This window comes from Myotis brandtii, unplaced genomic scaffold, assembly GCF_000412655.1.
Source record: "Myotis brandtii unplaced genomic scaffold, ASM41265v1 scaffold199, whole genome shotgun sequence".
NCBI lineage: Eukaryota > Metazoa > Chordata > Mammalia > Chiroptera > Vespertilionidae > Myotis > Myotis brandtii.
The window spans coordinates 4,471,940-4,485,812 of NW_005357414.1; positions in this window are offsets into that span (position 1 = coordinate 4,471,940).

Consider the following 13,873-nt stretch of genomic DNA (forward strand, 5'->3'; position numbering starts at 1 on the left):
TTTTCTTGTTGCTCTCTTTCTAATTCCTTGAGTTGTAGAGTTAGATGATTTATTACCATTTTTCTTGTTCTTTGCTGATTTTTTGTCTAGAGGATTTATCCAGTGATGTCAGTGGTGTATTAAGGTCCCCTACTATGATAGTATTGTTGTTGATGTCTCCCTTGATATCTTCCAGGAGTTTTTTTCTATGTATGTGGGTGCTCCTGCTTTGGGTGCATATATGTTTATCAGGGTTATATCCTCGTATTGTATCAATCCCTTTAGTATTATGAAGTGGCCTTCCTTATCTCTTGTTATGGCCTTCACTTTGACGTCTATTTTGTCAGACATAAGTATTGCTACCCCAGATTTTTCTTCATTTTCATTTCCCTGGAAGATATTTTTCTGTCCACTCACTTTCAGTCTGTGAGAGTTTCTTATTCTGAGGTGGGTGTCTTGTAGACAGCATATACTGGTATATGCATCATGTTTTCTTATCCATTCAGCTACTCGATGTCTTTTGATTGGAGCATTTAGTCCATTTATGTTTAAAGTTATTATTGATAGATACTTGTTTGTAGCCATTTTTTATTTTCTGTGCCTGTGTTCCTTCTTCCTTTTTTATTTCTTCTTTTTATACCAGTCCCTTTGGCATTTCTTGCATTGCTAGCTTGGTAGTGATAAACTCCCTTAGCCTTTATTTTTTTCTGTGAATCTCCTTATTTACCCTTCAATGTTGAAAGCATTGCTGGATAGAGTATTCTTGGATTCAGTCTCTTGCTTTGCATCACTTTGTAAAATGTCTTCCATTCCTTTCTGGTCGAATGTGTTTCTGTTGAGAAATCATTTGATAATCTAATAGGAGATCTCTTGTACGTAACTTTCTGTCTCTCTCTTGCAGCCTTTAAGATTCTCTCTTTGTCCTGAATGTTTGCCATTGTAATTACAAAGTATCTTGATGTGGTTCATTTTAGGTTCATCTTGTTTGGGACTCTACGTGCTTTTGTGACTTTTTTCTTCCCCACATCAGGGAAGTTTTCTGACATTATTTCTTCAAATAGGTTTTCTAACCCTTGTTCATCTTCTTGTAGTTCTGGCAGCCCTAGCATTCGTATGTTCCTTTGTTTCATGTTGTCTCAAAGCTCCCTTAGGCTCTTCTCCTGTGTTTTAAATTTTTTCTCCTATTGCAGTTCAGTTTGGGTGTGTTTTGCTTCCCTGTCTTCTAATTTTCTAATTCAGTCCTCCTTTTCTCCTAGTCTACTGTTGAAACTTTCCATAGTGTTTTTTATTGTAGCTATATCACTCTTTATTTCCTCTTTATTCTTACATAAGTTGTTGATTTTTACATCCATCTGGTTTTTGAACTGTATGACCCTTATTCTGAATTCTTTTTCTGACATATAGCATGCCTCTGTTTCACTTATGCCCTTTTCTGGTGAATGCGCCTTTTCTTTCTCTTGGGGGTTTCTTTGTCTCCCCATTTTTGCTCTCACCAAACAACCTAGGTGTCGAGTCATGTGGGTACTGCTCCTCGGGCAGTGGAAGCTGCTCCTCAGGTGGTCGCAGCCTTGGCTGCTTCCCTTTTGGAGGTGGTTCCTTGGATGCATGCTGCTCATGCAGTTGCTCACAGCAATGGTGGCTCCTCTGGCTGGTGGAGGCAGGCTGCTCATGTGACTGATGCTTCTCAGATGGGGGCAGGCACCTCAAGCGGCTGCTGCTCCTCAGACAGGGGTGGGCTGCATGCAGCTGCTGCTCCTCGGAAGGGGGCAGGCTGCTCGAATGGCTGCTGTTCCTCAGACTGGGGCAGGCTGCTCACATGTTTGCTGCTCATCGGATGGGGGCTGGCTTGTCACAGCTGCTGCTCTTCTGACCAGGATGGGATGCTCACAGCTGCTGCTTGTCGGACAGGGGCCAGCTGCTCCCAGCTGCTGCTCCTCAGATGGTAGTGGGCTGCCCATGGCTGTTGCTCCTCTGAAGGGGGAGGGCTGCTCACAGGGCTGGTGCTCCTCAGACAGGGGCAGGTTGCTCACATGGCTGCTGCTCATGTGATTGTGGCGCCCTGAGATAAAGCACTGGGCCAGCCAGAGAGGACCATGGTTCAGAACTCACAGGCATCTGAGGCCAGGGTGGCTAGAGTCTCAGTGTCCATGGGACCACAGCCGAGGCAGCAGGTCCCTGACTGGGTGTCTGTAGAGTCCCAGGTGGTGTCTGAGGGCACCATGGTGGAAGTGAGGCTGAGCTTCCAGTCACAGCAGCTCTCCCCTTCAAGATGGTGTGGCCTCTGCAGTAGAGCTGGCTGCCCTGGGACTGTTTGCAGTGGTAGCAGAGGCTGTCCAGCTAGGCGAGGCTGGTCTGCCAGTCCCAAAGGTCTTGTGGGATCTAACTGTCCCTCAGTCACTTACACACCCCCCCCACACATCCACACACTCCCCTTTCACTCCCTCAATCATGCTCTCTCCCTCACTGCTGCCCTCTTCCTACCTCTGTAGTTGGGTCTGGTGTGTTATTGACCTGTTAGTGGATGGATTATCCTCTTCAGGTGTCTGGTTATGTGGCTCACTCTCTACCACATTGACCTAACAGGACAAAATGCAACTTGACAAGACATGACACAAAGGGAACAGAACATGAATGTACTCATGATACCGATAACCCCAGTATAAGTGACCACCAGAAAAAAGAGAATTAGGGGAGAGAAAAGAGAGTAAAAATGATGTCAAGTAGGGAAAAAGTTGTAAGAGAGAAAAGAAAAAGAAGAAAAAGGGATAAATATATATGGGGAGAAAACACCACAGAACAAACAGATAAAACAAAAAATGCAAACACCAAACATCCAGAAAAGAGGGTGGGGGAAGAATCTGTACAGGCCAAGTTTATATACAGAAAGTAAGGTTAAGGAATTGGATGAATATGGGGATGACCTCAGTTCAGTATAGAGGAAGTAGAAAGAGGATGAGTGGATAAGAAGAAAGAGAAAGAGAATGTAAAAAATATTTAAAAATAGGATAAAATAATAAAAATAAAAATAGAATAATGAAAAAATAATGTGAAAAGAAATAAAATAAATAAAAAATGAAAAAGTGAAGTGTTGTTCATTTTAGCTAAGTTTTAATGCCCCATGGGGGTTCATTTAAGATACCACTATCCTGTACTGTCTGCCACTTCTAAATTTCCTATCAGGTAGTCAGCACATGTTGAAGTTCCAAGCAATCCACCTCTCCTCTGTTTATGTCTATCTCCACCACCTTGACTTCCAGCTGGCAGGACCAATATGCTCCTTTAGCTTGTCTGCCCCCTGTCAATCTTAATCTCTCAAGCAGTTGTTTATGACAGGGCTATATTTGGGGAGGTTGCCATATCACTTTCAGGGACTGAACGGCCTCTCTTCAGGCCAGTCCTGAGAGCTCTCAGGGACTATTCAGATTTTTTTTGCATCCTTTGTAACACTCAGGGTGTAGTCTGTGTGTGGTTGTATTGGTTGTCTAGAGACTATAGGGAGGGGCTATCTCTTCAGGGGAAAATGGCTGCTTAGGACTGGAGTGTCAGGTATGTCCCATTGCCAGACTCCTGGCCACCTCTCCCCAATCTGCTCTTCTCCCCAGCCTCTCCCCAGATTCCACAATTCTGAACCTCCACCTGCATCTCAGCCATGGGTGAGAGCTTGTATTTGAAAAGTCATATGAACTGGCTTTAGCAAATAAAAGCAAAGACCAAAAAGAGGGGAAAGAGCCGTACCACTGCGAGTTTCTCTCCCCCTGGCACCACGCGGCTTGGGCAGTTGTTCAGGCTGCCCCCTCCAAACTCAGCCTCTCGTGGCTGTGGGCTTAGGTCTAGAATCCCCTGCTGCCAGCAGCCCTGTGGACTTCCTTTACACAGTCAGATGTTATGCCTGTCCTTAAGGGATGCTGCTTTGGTGCCGTGCGGCTTCCTTCTGACATTCTGGGCTTGGAGGTCTTGCAATTCTCTCCAGCCCAGATCTCTGATTTTACCGTTCTCCAGTCATCCTCTGCCCTTCCTGGCTGCGAATTGTCTCACCAGCTGTGTCTACTTTGCCAATTCCAGGTGGATGCTATTCAATTTAGTTGCTCCTTCTATCTGCTCCGGGATAAGGCTCTGGACCTGTCTGCATATTCCGCCGCCATTTTTCTACCACAACTGTTTTATCCACTCATCTACTGATGGGCACTTGGGCTGTTTCCAGATCTTAGCTATTGTAAATAGTGCTGCTATGAACATAGGGCTGGCATATATTCTTTATGATTGGTGTTTCAGGAGTCTCAGGATATATTCTTAGAAGTGGGATCACTGGGTCAAATGGCAGTTTCATTTTTAATTTTTTAAGGAAACTCCATACTGTTTTCTATTGTGGCTGCTCCAGTCTGCATTCCCACCAACAGTGTACTAGGGTTCCCTTTTCTCTACATCCTCACGAGCACTTGTGATTTGTTGGCAGTAGCCATTCTGACAGTTGTGAGGTGATACCTCATAGGTTTTTTTAAAAAATATATTTTTATTGCATTCAGAGAAGAAGGGAGAGAGAGAGAGAGAGAGAGAGATCAAAACATCAATGATGAGAGAAAATTATTGATTGGCTGCCTCTTGCATGCCTCCTATTAGGGATTTAGCCTGCAACTTGGGCATGAGCCCTTGACCAGAAGGGTTGAACCCAGGACCCTTCGGTCAACAGGCTGACACTCTATTCACTGAGCCAAACCGGCTAGGGCCTCATTGTTATTTTAATTTGCATTTTTGATGATTAGTGACTTTGAGCATCTTTTCATATGTCTCTTGGCCATCTGTATGTCATCTTTGGAGAAGTGTCTATTTGGTCCTTTGCCAATTTTTTAATTAGATTGTCTTCCTTTTGTTAAGTTGTATGAGTTCTTTATATATTTTGGAAATTAATAGGCATTTCAGAGGGGAAGTGTGGGATGTAATTAACCAAAGAACTTATATGCATGTATGCATAACCCATGGACAATAGTGCAGTGAGGGCCTTGGGTGGGGGTGGGAGCTGGGTGGAGGAGGTTAGTGGGGGAATAAAAGGGGTCATCTGTAATACTTTCAACAATAAAGGTAGATTTAAAAAATCATAAAAAGCCTGTGGTACATTTATATAATGGAATACTACTCAGTCACAAAAAGAAGGAAATCTTTCCCTTTGGACCTGGAGAATATTATGCTAAGTGAAATTAGCCAATCAGAGAAAGATAAGTATCACATGATTTCACTCATAGGTGGAATCTTATGAACAAATTAAACTAGCCTTAGCCAGTTTGGCTCAGTGGATAGAGTGTCGGCCTGAGGACTGAAGGTCGTGGGTTTGATTCCAGTCAAGGGCAGAAGCCCGGGTTGGGGGCTTGATCCCCAGTAGGTGGTATGCAAGAGGCAGCTGATCAATGATTCGCTCATTGTTGATGTTTCTATCTCTCCTTCTCCCTTCCTATCTGAAATCAATAATTAATATATATATATGTATAGAATAATATGAAAATAGACCAAATGGTGGAACAAGGGAATAACCAAACAACCATACAACCAGTCATTATGACATGTGCTGATCACCAGGGGGCATGTGCAGAACATGGCGGGCTTTGGCCACAGAGGGATGGTGGAGCAGGTGAGCAGGGGCGCCAGACCAAGGTGGGGTGCCAGTCAATGTCATCGGGGTGAGCCTCTTGTGGTTACTGAAAATTCTTTGCTCCCGCGCACCGTGGACCCACCTGGCACTCCCACCTGTTGCCAGTGCTGGAGCCACTGCTCACCCCCACTGTCAGTGCCAGCCCTGCTTACACCTGTAGCTGGTGCTGAAGCTGCCACTCTCACCCGCTGCTGGTGCCCAGTGCCATTCCTGATCACTGGGCACCATGAGCAGGTGTGGGTGGCAGCTGCCTGCCAGCCCTGATCGCCCCTGAGGGCTTCTCCACCTTCCCCTGCTCCTGACGGGCCATCAGGGCAGCAACTGCTGCTTACATCCACTGCTGACTCCGGTCGCAATTGCTCTGCACTGTCAGTGGGTGCAAGCGGGGCCAGTGCTGTCAGCATGTGGGAGCAGTGGCGGCAGGAGTGGGGCTGCTGGCAGACAGGGGACCGGGACCATGATGGGAGGGGTCAGGCGGGGTCGAAGAGGATGGGCTGAGACCCGCCCCTGTGCCTACCACAGCCTTGTGGCCCACAGTTCCTTTCAATGTGCATGCATTCATTCACTGTGCCCCTAGTTTATATATAACAAATTAAACTAACAAACAAAATAGAAACAGGCTCATAGGTAGAGCACAGTCTGTCAAGCTGTCAGAGGAGAGAGTTGTTGGGGGATTGGAAAAAAGTGAAGGGAGCCCTAGCCGGTTTTGCTCAGTGGTTAGGGCATCAGCCCTCGAATTGAAGAATTGCCAGTTCAATTCCTGGTCAAAAGGACATACTTGGTTGGAGGTTCAAACTCCAGCCCCAGTCAGGGTACATGTGGGAGGAAACCAATCATTGTGTCTCTTTCATGTTGATGTTTCTCTCTTTCTCCATCTCTCCCCCACCCCTTCCCTTCCACCATCTCTAAAAATCAATGGAAAAAAATATCTTCATGCCTCAGGTGAGGATTAATAAAAAAAATTTTTAAGGTGAAGGGATTAAGCAAAAACAAAACAAAACAAAAAATCCTAAAAAACCCAAAACACAAAAAAAGCCCTCATAGATACAGACAAGAGCATCATGATTACCAGAGGGAAATAAGTGTGGGAAGAGGTAGAAGAGGGCATAGGGGGGATAAATGGTGATGGAAATGGTGATGGAAGGAGACTTAACTTGGGGTGTTGAACACACAATACAATATACAGATGATGTATTATAGAACTGTACACCTGAAAACCTCTATAATTTTATTAATCAATGTTATCCCAATCCTATATAATAAAAGGGTAATATGCAAATTGTCCCCTCAACTGGGGCCAGCCCGCCAACCACCCAATGCCCCTCCCCACAGCAGGCCAGGCCCAATCGGCCCTGATCGGGGCGGGCCAGCCAGACCCCACCCATGCACGAATTTGTGCACCAGGCCCCTAGTAAATTCAATAAATATAAATTTTAAAAGGCAAAGAGGAGTATATAACCAAACAATAACAAAAATCCTTCAGACTCACACAACCCTTCAGCTAACTGTCCTCCATCTCCTACTTAGTTATCATGGCCAAATATCTTTACAGAGTGGTTTATATTTACTTCTATTATCTCTGGGGAAAAAAGTTATTTCCTCTGCAAAATAAGTGAGTTTGGCAAAGTTGTAGGGCACAATATCAGTATGTAGAAATCAATTATATTCTTTTTATTAGAATTTATCTTTATTGTTGAAAGTATTACAGATGCCCCCCCCCCCTTTCCCCATTGATGCCACAACTCTGCATCTGCCCCTCCCAGGTCTTCACCACACTATTATCTGTGTCCATGGGCTATGCATATATGCATATAAGTTCCCTGGTTAATCTCTCCCCATTTTCTTATAAAATGCCCATTCTCTATGCATTGTCCTATAGATTCAATGCAATCCTGATCTATAACCCAACAGATATTTTTTTTCTGGTAAAAATCAGCAAGTTGGGCCCTAACTGGTTTGGCTCAGTGGATAGAGTGTCAGCCTGCGGACTGAAAGGTCCCAGGTTTGATTCCTGTCAAGGGCATGTACCTTGATTGCGGGCACATCCCCAGTAGGAGGTGCGCAGGAGGCAGCTGATCGATGTTTCTCTCTCATCGATGTTTCTAGCTCTCTATCCCTCTCCCTTCCTCTCTGTAAAAAAATCAATAAAATATATTTTTAAAAAATCAGCAAGTTGGTTTTAAACTCTATATGAAAATTCCAAGGACCTAGAATATAAAAATTTATTTTAAAAAAGAAAAAAAGATGGAATATTTATTTATCTTATTATTAAAGGCAATGTGGTAATGATGTAAGAATAGATATACAGTTTAGTGGAACAGAATAACATACACACAGCTGATTTGTGTCAAAGATGACATTGCAGTTCAGTGAGGGAAAGAATAGTCTTTTCAATAGATGGTGTTGTGTCACTTGGTTAACCATACAGGAGGAGATGTATTTCAACCCCTTCTTCATACCACAGACACAAAATAAATTCCATATGGATTGAATATATAAGTTTTAAAGGTAAAACAATAAAACTTTCAGAAGAAAGCTTGGGAGAATACCGTTATAGAGCAGGCAACTTGAAAGAGCTCTCAGTGGCCAAATCTGGGGCAACTTGAATGACAGAATAAATAATTATAGCAATGGGTTAAATAGATTATAAACCATAGAATAAAATAAATATACCTGGGTCCACACTAATGTAAGTATATAAATAAATGAACAAATTAGGGGTAGCTCTTTCTTACAGAAGAATTCCAATTAATAAATGTAGAGGCAATGATAGAAACAGATAAGCATAATTGGGCAAATACCACAGTAATGTTTATTGCAAGCGAGAAACATTAATGGATGCTAAAATTTGTGGGCAAAAGTTTAAGGAGAAACATGACATCAGTAGAGTATCAAAGTATTTCCTGGAAAATATTTATCAGTTACAAAAGGAAAAATAAAAATTTTATAATTGAGAAACCTAGTAGATACCATCATAAGTTTACCATCACCAGTAATAGGGCACACTGATATCACATACTCTGTGACATGATAAACAAAAGAACAGAACATCATCTCTGGGGTATTGAAAAACAAAAACTAAACAGCATAACCTCAATTGAATCATGAGAAAACATCAGACAGACTCATATTAAAGACATTCAACAAAACTAGTACTCTTCAAAAGTGTCAAAGTCATTGTATTAGTTTCCTATTGGTGCTGTAACATGTTACCATAAGTTTAGTTGCTTAAAGCAAAAAAAAAAAAAAGTATTTTCTTATAATTCTGGAGGTAAGAAGTCTAAAGTCAAAGGTTTCAGCAGAGCTGCATTCCTTCTGGAGGCTCTAAGGAGATTGACTTTTCAGCTTCCAGAGACTGCTTGCATTACATGGTTCTTGGTCCCTTCTTTGCATTGCTCCATCATCTTGCTTCTGTTGTTACATCTCATCCTACTGACTGACTTCCTGCCTGCCTCCCTTTATAAGTACCCTTGTGATTATATTGGACCTACCTGGATAATGTGGGGCAATCACCCCATCTCAAGACCCTTAACTTAATCATACCCGAAGTCCCTTTTGACATATATGATAACCTTAACGGGTTCTAGAGATTAAAACATGGACATCTTCGGGGGCCATTATTCAATTTTCCACAGTCATGAAAGACAAAGACTGAGGAACTTTCATGGATTGGAGGAGACTAAGCAAACATGATAATTAAATGCAATTGGATCCAAGACCAGAAAAAGGACATTAGTGAGACAACTGGCAAAATTCAATTAAGATCCATAAATTAGTTAATAATAATGTATCAGTGTTAATTTCCTGGTTTCAGTAGTCACACTATGGGTATATAATATGTTAACATTAGGGGAAACTGGGTGAGGAGCTTATGGAATTCTTTGTATTATTTTTATGTTTTTCCTAAGTCAAATTATTTGAAAATCATTAAATGAAAGACACAAAACCCAACAACCCACAATAAGATACACATCCACCAGAATGCCTAAAATTAAAAAAGGAAAGGAAAATACCCACTGTTGGTGAGGATGAAGATAAACTTGGATTTTCATTAATTGCTTTTTGGATTATAAATTGGTACAAACACTGGGCAAATGCTTTGGCAGTATCTTCTAAAGCTGAATATATATCTCTATCTCTATCTATCTCTATCTCTATCTCTATCTCTATCTCTATCTCTATCTCTATCTCAATCTCTCATCTCTATCTATATCTATATCTATATCTAGAGATATATCTAGAGATATATCTATATCTAGAGATATAGATATAGATATATAGATATATGCTGCCACAGTCTCTGGGAGCCTGAGAAAAGGGAAGTGAGAGAGAGCTATTGACCGTCTTTAGATAGTGGCAGCAGTGCAGTCACTGCTACTGAGGAGGCACAGTGGCCAGGATGGGGGCACTGTGGCTGTGAAGAGGATGGACAAGAGGAGGCAATGGCCTGTACCAGCAACGGGGGATAAAAATGAGTAGAAAGAACCACTAAAAGAAGGGAAAAGTAGGAAAAGTTAAAAAGGACAAAATACAATAGAAGCAGAGTACTACTGTCAAAGAGCTGGAGCTATAGCCCTGGCCAGGTGGCTCAGCTGGTTGGAGCCTCATCCCCATATGCCAAAAGGTTGTGGGTTTGATCCCCAGTGGGAGCACATGCAGGAGTCAACCGATCACATAGATGTTTCTCTTTCTCTCTCTCTCTAAAATCAATATAAAGGCCTATCCTCAGATGAGGATAAAAAAAAAAAAGAGCTGGAGCTACAGAGCTAGAAATTACCATTGAAAATACTGAAATGTTGGGCCCTTCAGCACTTCCTCATACAGATACCAGAAGCAGCATGTCATATTAAGCCTGATATATAGCAGATCATTGCATAAATTATTTTGCAGGAATCTAACTTGATTCACTTATGGTTCATCTGAACTTTGAATTGACCCTTACTTTTTTATTGCTGTTTTTTTTTCTAGTTTTCAACATTTTATTTCCACCCACTTTCAGTCCCACTCACTTACTAAATATGATTGACTCATGCATGTGAATTAAATGATTATTGTTCACCTTCTTACTCTTCTTTCTCTCAACATTACTCTTAGGTTAAATATTTCAGCCTTAATATTTCAAATAGGTTTGACATTTCCATGCTGCTTTTCAAACTCTGAAATACCACTCCCCCTTTCACAATCAACAGTTGCTTTATCCTGGGAGTTTCCCTCTATTAGGGCAATATATTATACTTTTGATTTCATATCCTTGAGAGATACAGAGAAAATGTACTGTCCTGGACCATGTAGCCCAAAAGGCTTGGGAAATAATACTAACAAAGACAATGTTAAAGAACTTGGCAACCTAGTTCATTGTACTTCAAGTATATGAAAGGTTTTTATAATAAAACTAGGAGCCCAGTGCACGAATTTGTGAATCTTGAAAGGAACTGTGGGCCGTGAGGCTGCCGGTCCCCTATCTGCTGGCAGCCCTGCTTCCGCTGCTGCTGCTCCCATGTACTGATGGTGCCAACCCGATTCACACCCACTGATGGTGCAGAGTGATTGGGACCAGGGCCAGCAGCAGGTGCGGGCAACAGCTGCTGCCCCGATGACCCCTCAGGAGCAGGGGGAGGTGGAGAAGCCCTCAGGGGCAATCAGGGCTGGCAACTGCCACTTGCACCTGCTGATGGTGTCGAGTGATCGGGACTGGCGTCGGACACCGGCAGCATGTGTGAGCGGCGGCTCCAGTGCTGGCTGCGGGTGCGAGTGGGGCCGGCACTGGCAGCAGGTGCGAGCACCAGGTGGTACTGCGGAGCATGGGAGTAAAGAATTTTCAGTAACCACTAAAGGCTCGCCCCGATGACAGTGACTGGCACACTGCCTTGGTCTGGCACCCCTGCTCACCTGCTCCACCATCCTGCCACGGCCAATGCCCGCCATGTTCCACACATGCCCCCTGGTGGTCAGTGCACGTCATAGCGACCGGTTGTTCAGTTGTTCCACTGTTTGGTCTATTTGCATATTAGCCTTTTATTATATAAGATACTGACTGGTTGTTTTCTACTCTCACCAAAGAAAATACAGGAGAGAAATTACCTTAAATTTGTGGAAGATTTTCTTTTAGATAGAAGCAAGAGAAGTATTTGTGGTATGAGTTTTTTGGTAAAGAAGTTAAAGTCTTAGAGATTGGTAATAAAGGATAGAGTGGTTAAGTGGAAAGTGCTTCAGGTAAATGGTTACAAAATAAAAGTGCCAATTCCTGCTTACCATAAAAGTCACTGTACACGAATCATTTAACTTCTGTGGTACTGTTTTCTTGCCTAGAGATGATTTGATGAGGTTAAGTTTTAGTTGCTTTTAACTTTCTTGGATAGATTAAGCAGGATCCTCTTGAAGGAAATTTCCCTGTAAGATATATGACCAATTATGTTTCCTAATGCAGTAACAATAATACTATTCAAAGTTATAACTGCTGTGGTGTAATTTTGCCTTTTCCTTATTTTGTTCTTGACTAAAGTGCATTGGTACATTTGTTCTCTTCTTTTTTTCTTTTTCCCCCTTGTTATAGGCTAATATTCCTTATGAATATAGATGCAAAAATCCTCAAGAAAATACTAGCCAATTGAATCAAATGGATTATACACCATGATCAAGTGGGATTTATCCTAGGAATGCAAGCGTGGTTCAACATACAAAAATCAATCAGTGTAACACTAAATTAATGGAAGAAAGGAAAGAAACCCATGTGATCATCTCAATTGCATCAAAGGACATTATTAAGGAAATGAAAAAAAAAACAACCTACAGAATGGGAGGAAATATTTGCAGATCATATATCTTTTTAAAAATATCTTTTTATTGATTTCTGAGAGTAAAGGAGAGAGCGAAAGATAGAAACATCAATGATGAGAAAGAATCATTGATTGGCTGCCTCCTGCTTGCCCCACACTGGGGATGGAGCCTGCAACCCTGGGAATCGAACCATGACTTCCTGGTTCATAGATTAATGCTCAACCACTGAGCCATGCTAGTTGTGCCAGATCATACATCTAATAAGGGCATAGTGTCCAGAATATATAAAGAATTCTTACAACTCATCACAAAAAGTCAAACAACCGAATTGAAAAATAGAAAAAGAATTTGAATATTTATCCAAAGAAGATATGCAAATGGCTAACAAGCACCTGAAAATGTACTCAGCATTATTAGTCATAAAGGAAATGCAAATAAGAATTACAATTAGGTACCACCTTATACTAACTGGGATAGATATTACAAAAAAAATAACAAATGCTGGTAAAGATGTAAAGAAATTGGATGCTTTGTACATTGCTAGTTTAAATGTAAAATAGTTCAACCACTATGCCTAACATTTAAGTGGTTTCTCAAAAAATTAAAGATAGAATTATTATATGACCCAGCAAAAAAGTTAAACATAGACTTACCATATGATCCAGCAATTTTATTCCTAGGTATATGTGTGAAAGAATTGAAAATAGATAAACAAATACATGCATATTCATATTTATAGTAGTACAATTAACAATAGCCAAAAGATGGAAACAGTCTAAATGTCCATCAATGCATAAATAAATGGTTGTGTGTGTGTGTGTGTGTGTGTGTGTGTGTGTGTGTGTGTATGAAATATTATTTGGCCATAAAAAGGAATAAAGTATCAATACATGCTACAACATATGTATGAACCTCAGAAACACTATGCTAAGTGAAAAAAGTCAAATACAAAAGGTTACATTAATGTTATATGATACAATTTCTACACCCAGAATTTATATGAAATATCCAGAATAAATCTATAGAGACTGAAGGAAGATTGGTGGTTGTCAAGGGCAGAGGGAGGGGGAAGAATGATTGGGGAGCATCTGCTTAACGGGCATACGGCTTTCCTTTAGGGGTGATGAAAATGTTTTGGAACCAAGATATAGGTGGTTGTGCAACATTAGGATCATGCCAAGTGCCACTAAGTTGTTCACTTTATTTTTTTAATCTTTAATTTCTTTATAGGTTAAGGTATTACAAATGTGTCCTCATCCCCCCATTGACCCCCAACTTCCCCCCCCCACTCATGCTCTTATCCCCCTGTTGTCCGTGTCCATTGGTTTGGCTTATATGCATGCATATAAGTCCTTTAGTTGATCTCTTCCCCTTCCCCTCACCCTCCCCTACTTTCCTTCTGGGGATTGATAGTCTGATCGCTGTTTCTCTGTCTTTGGATCTGTCCCTGTTCATCAGTCTATGTTGTTCTCTATA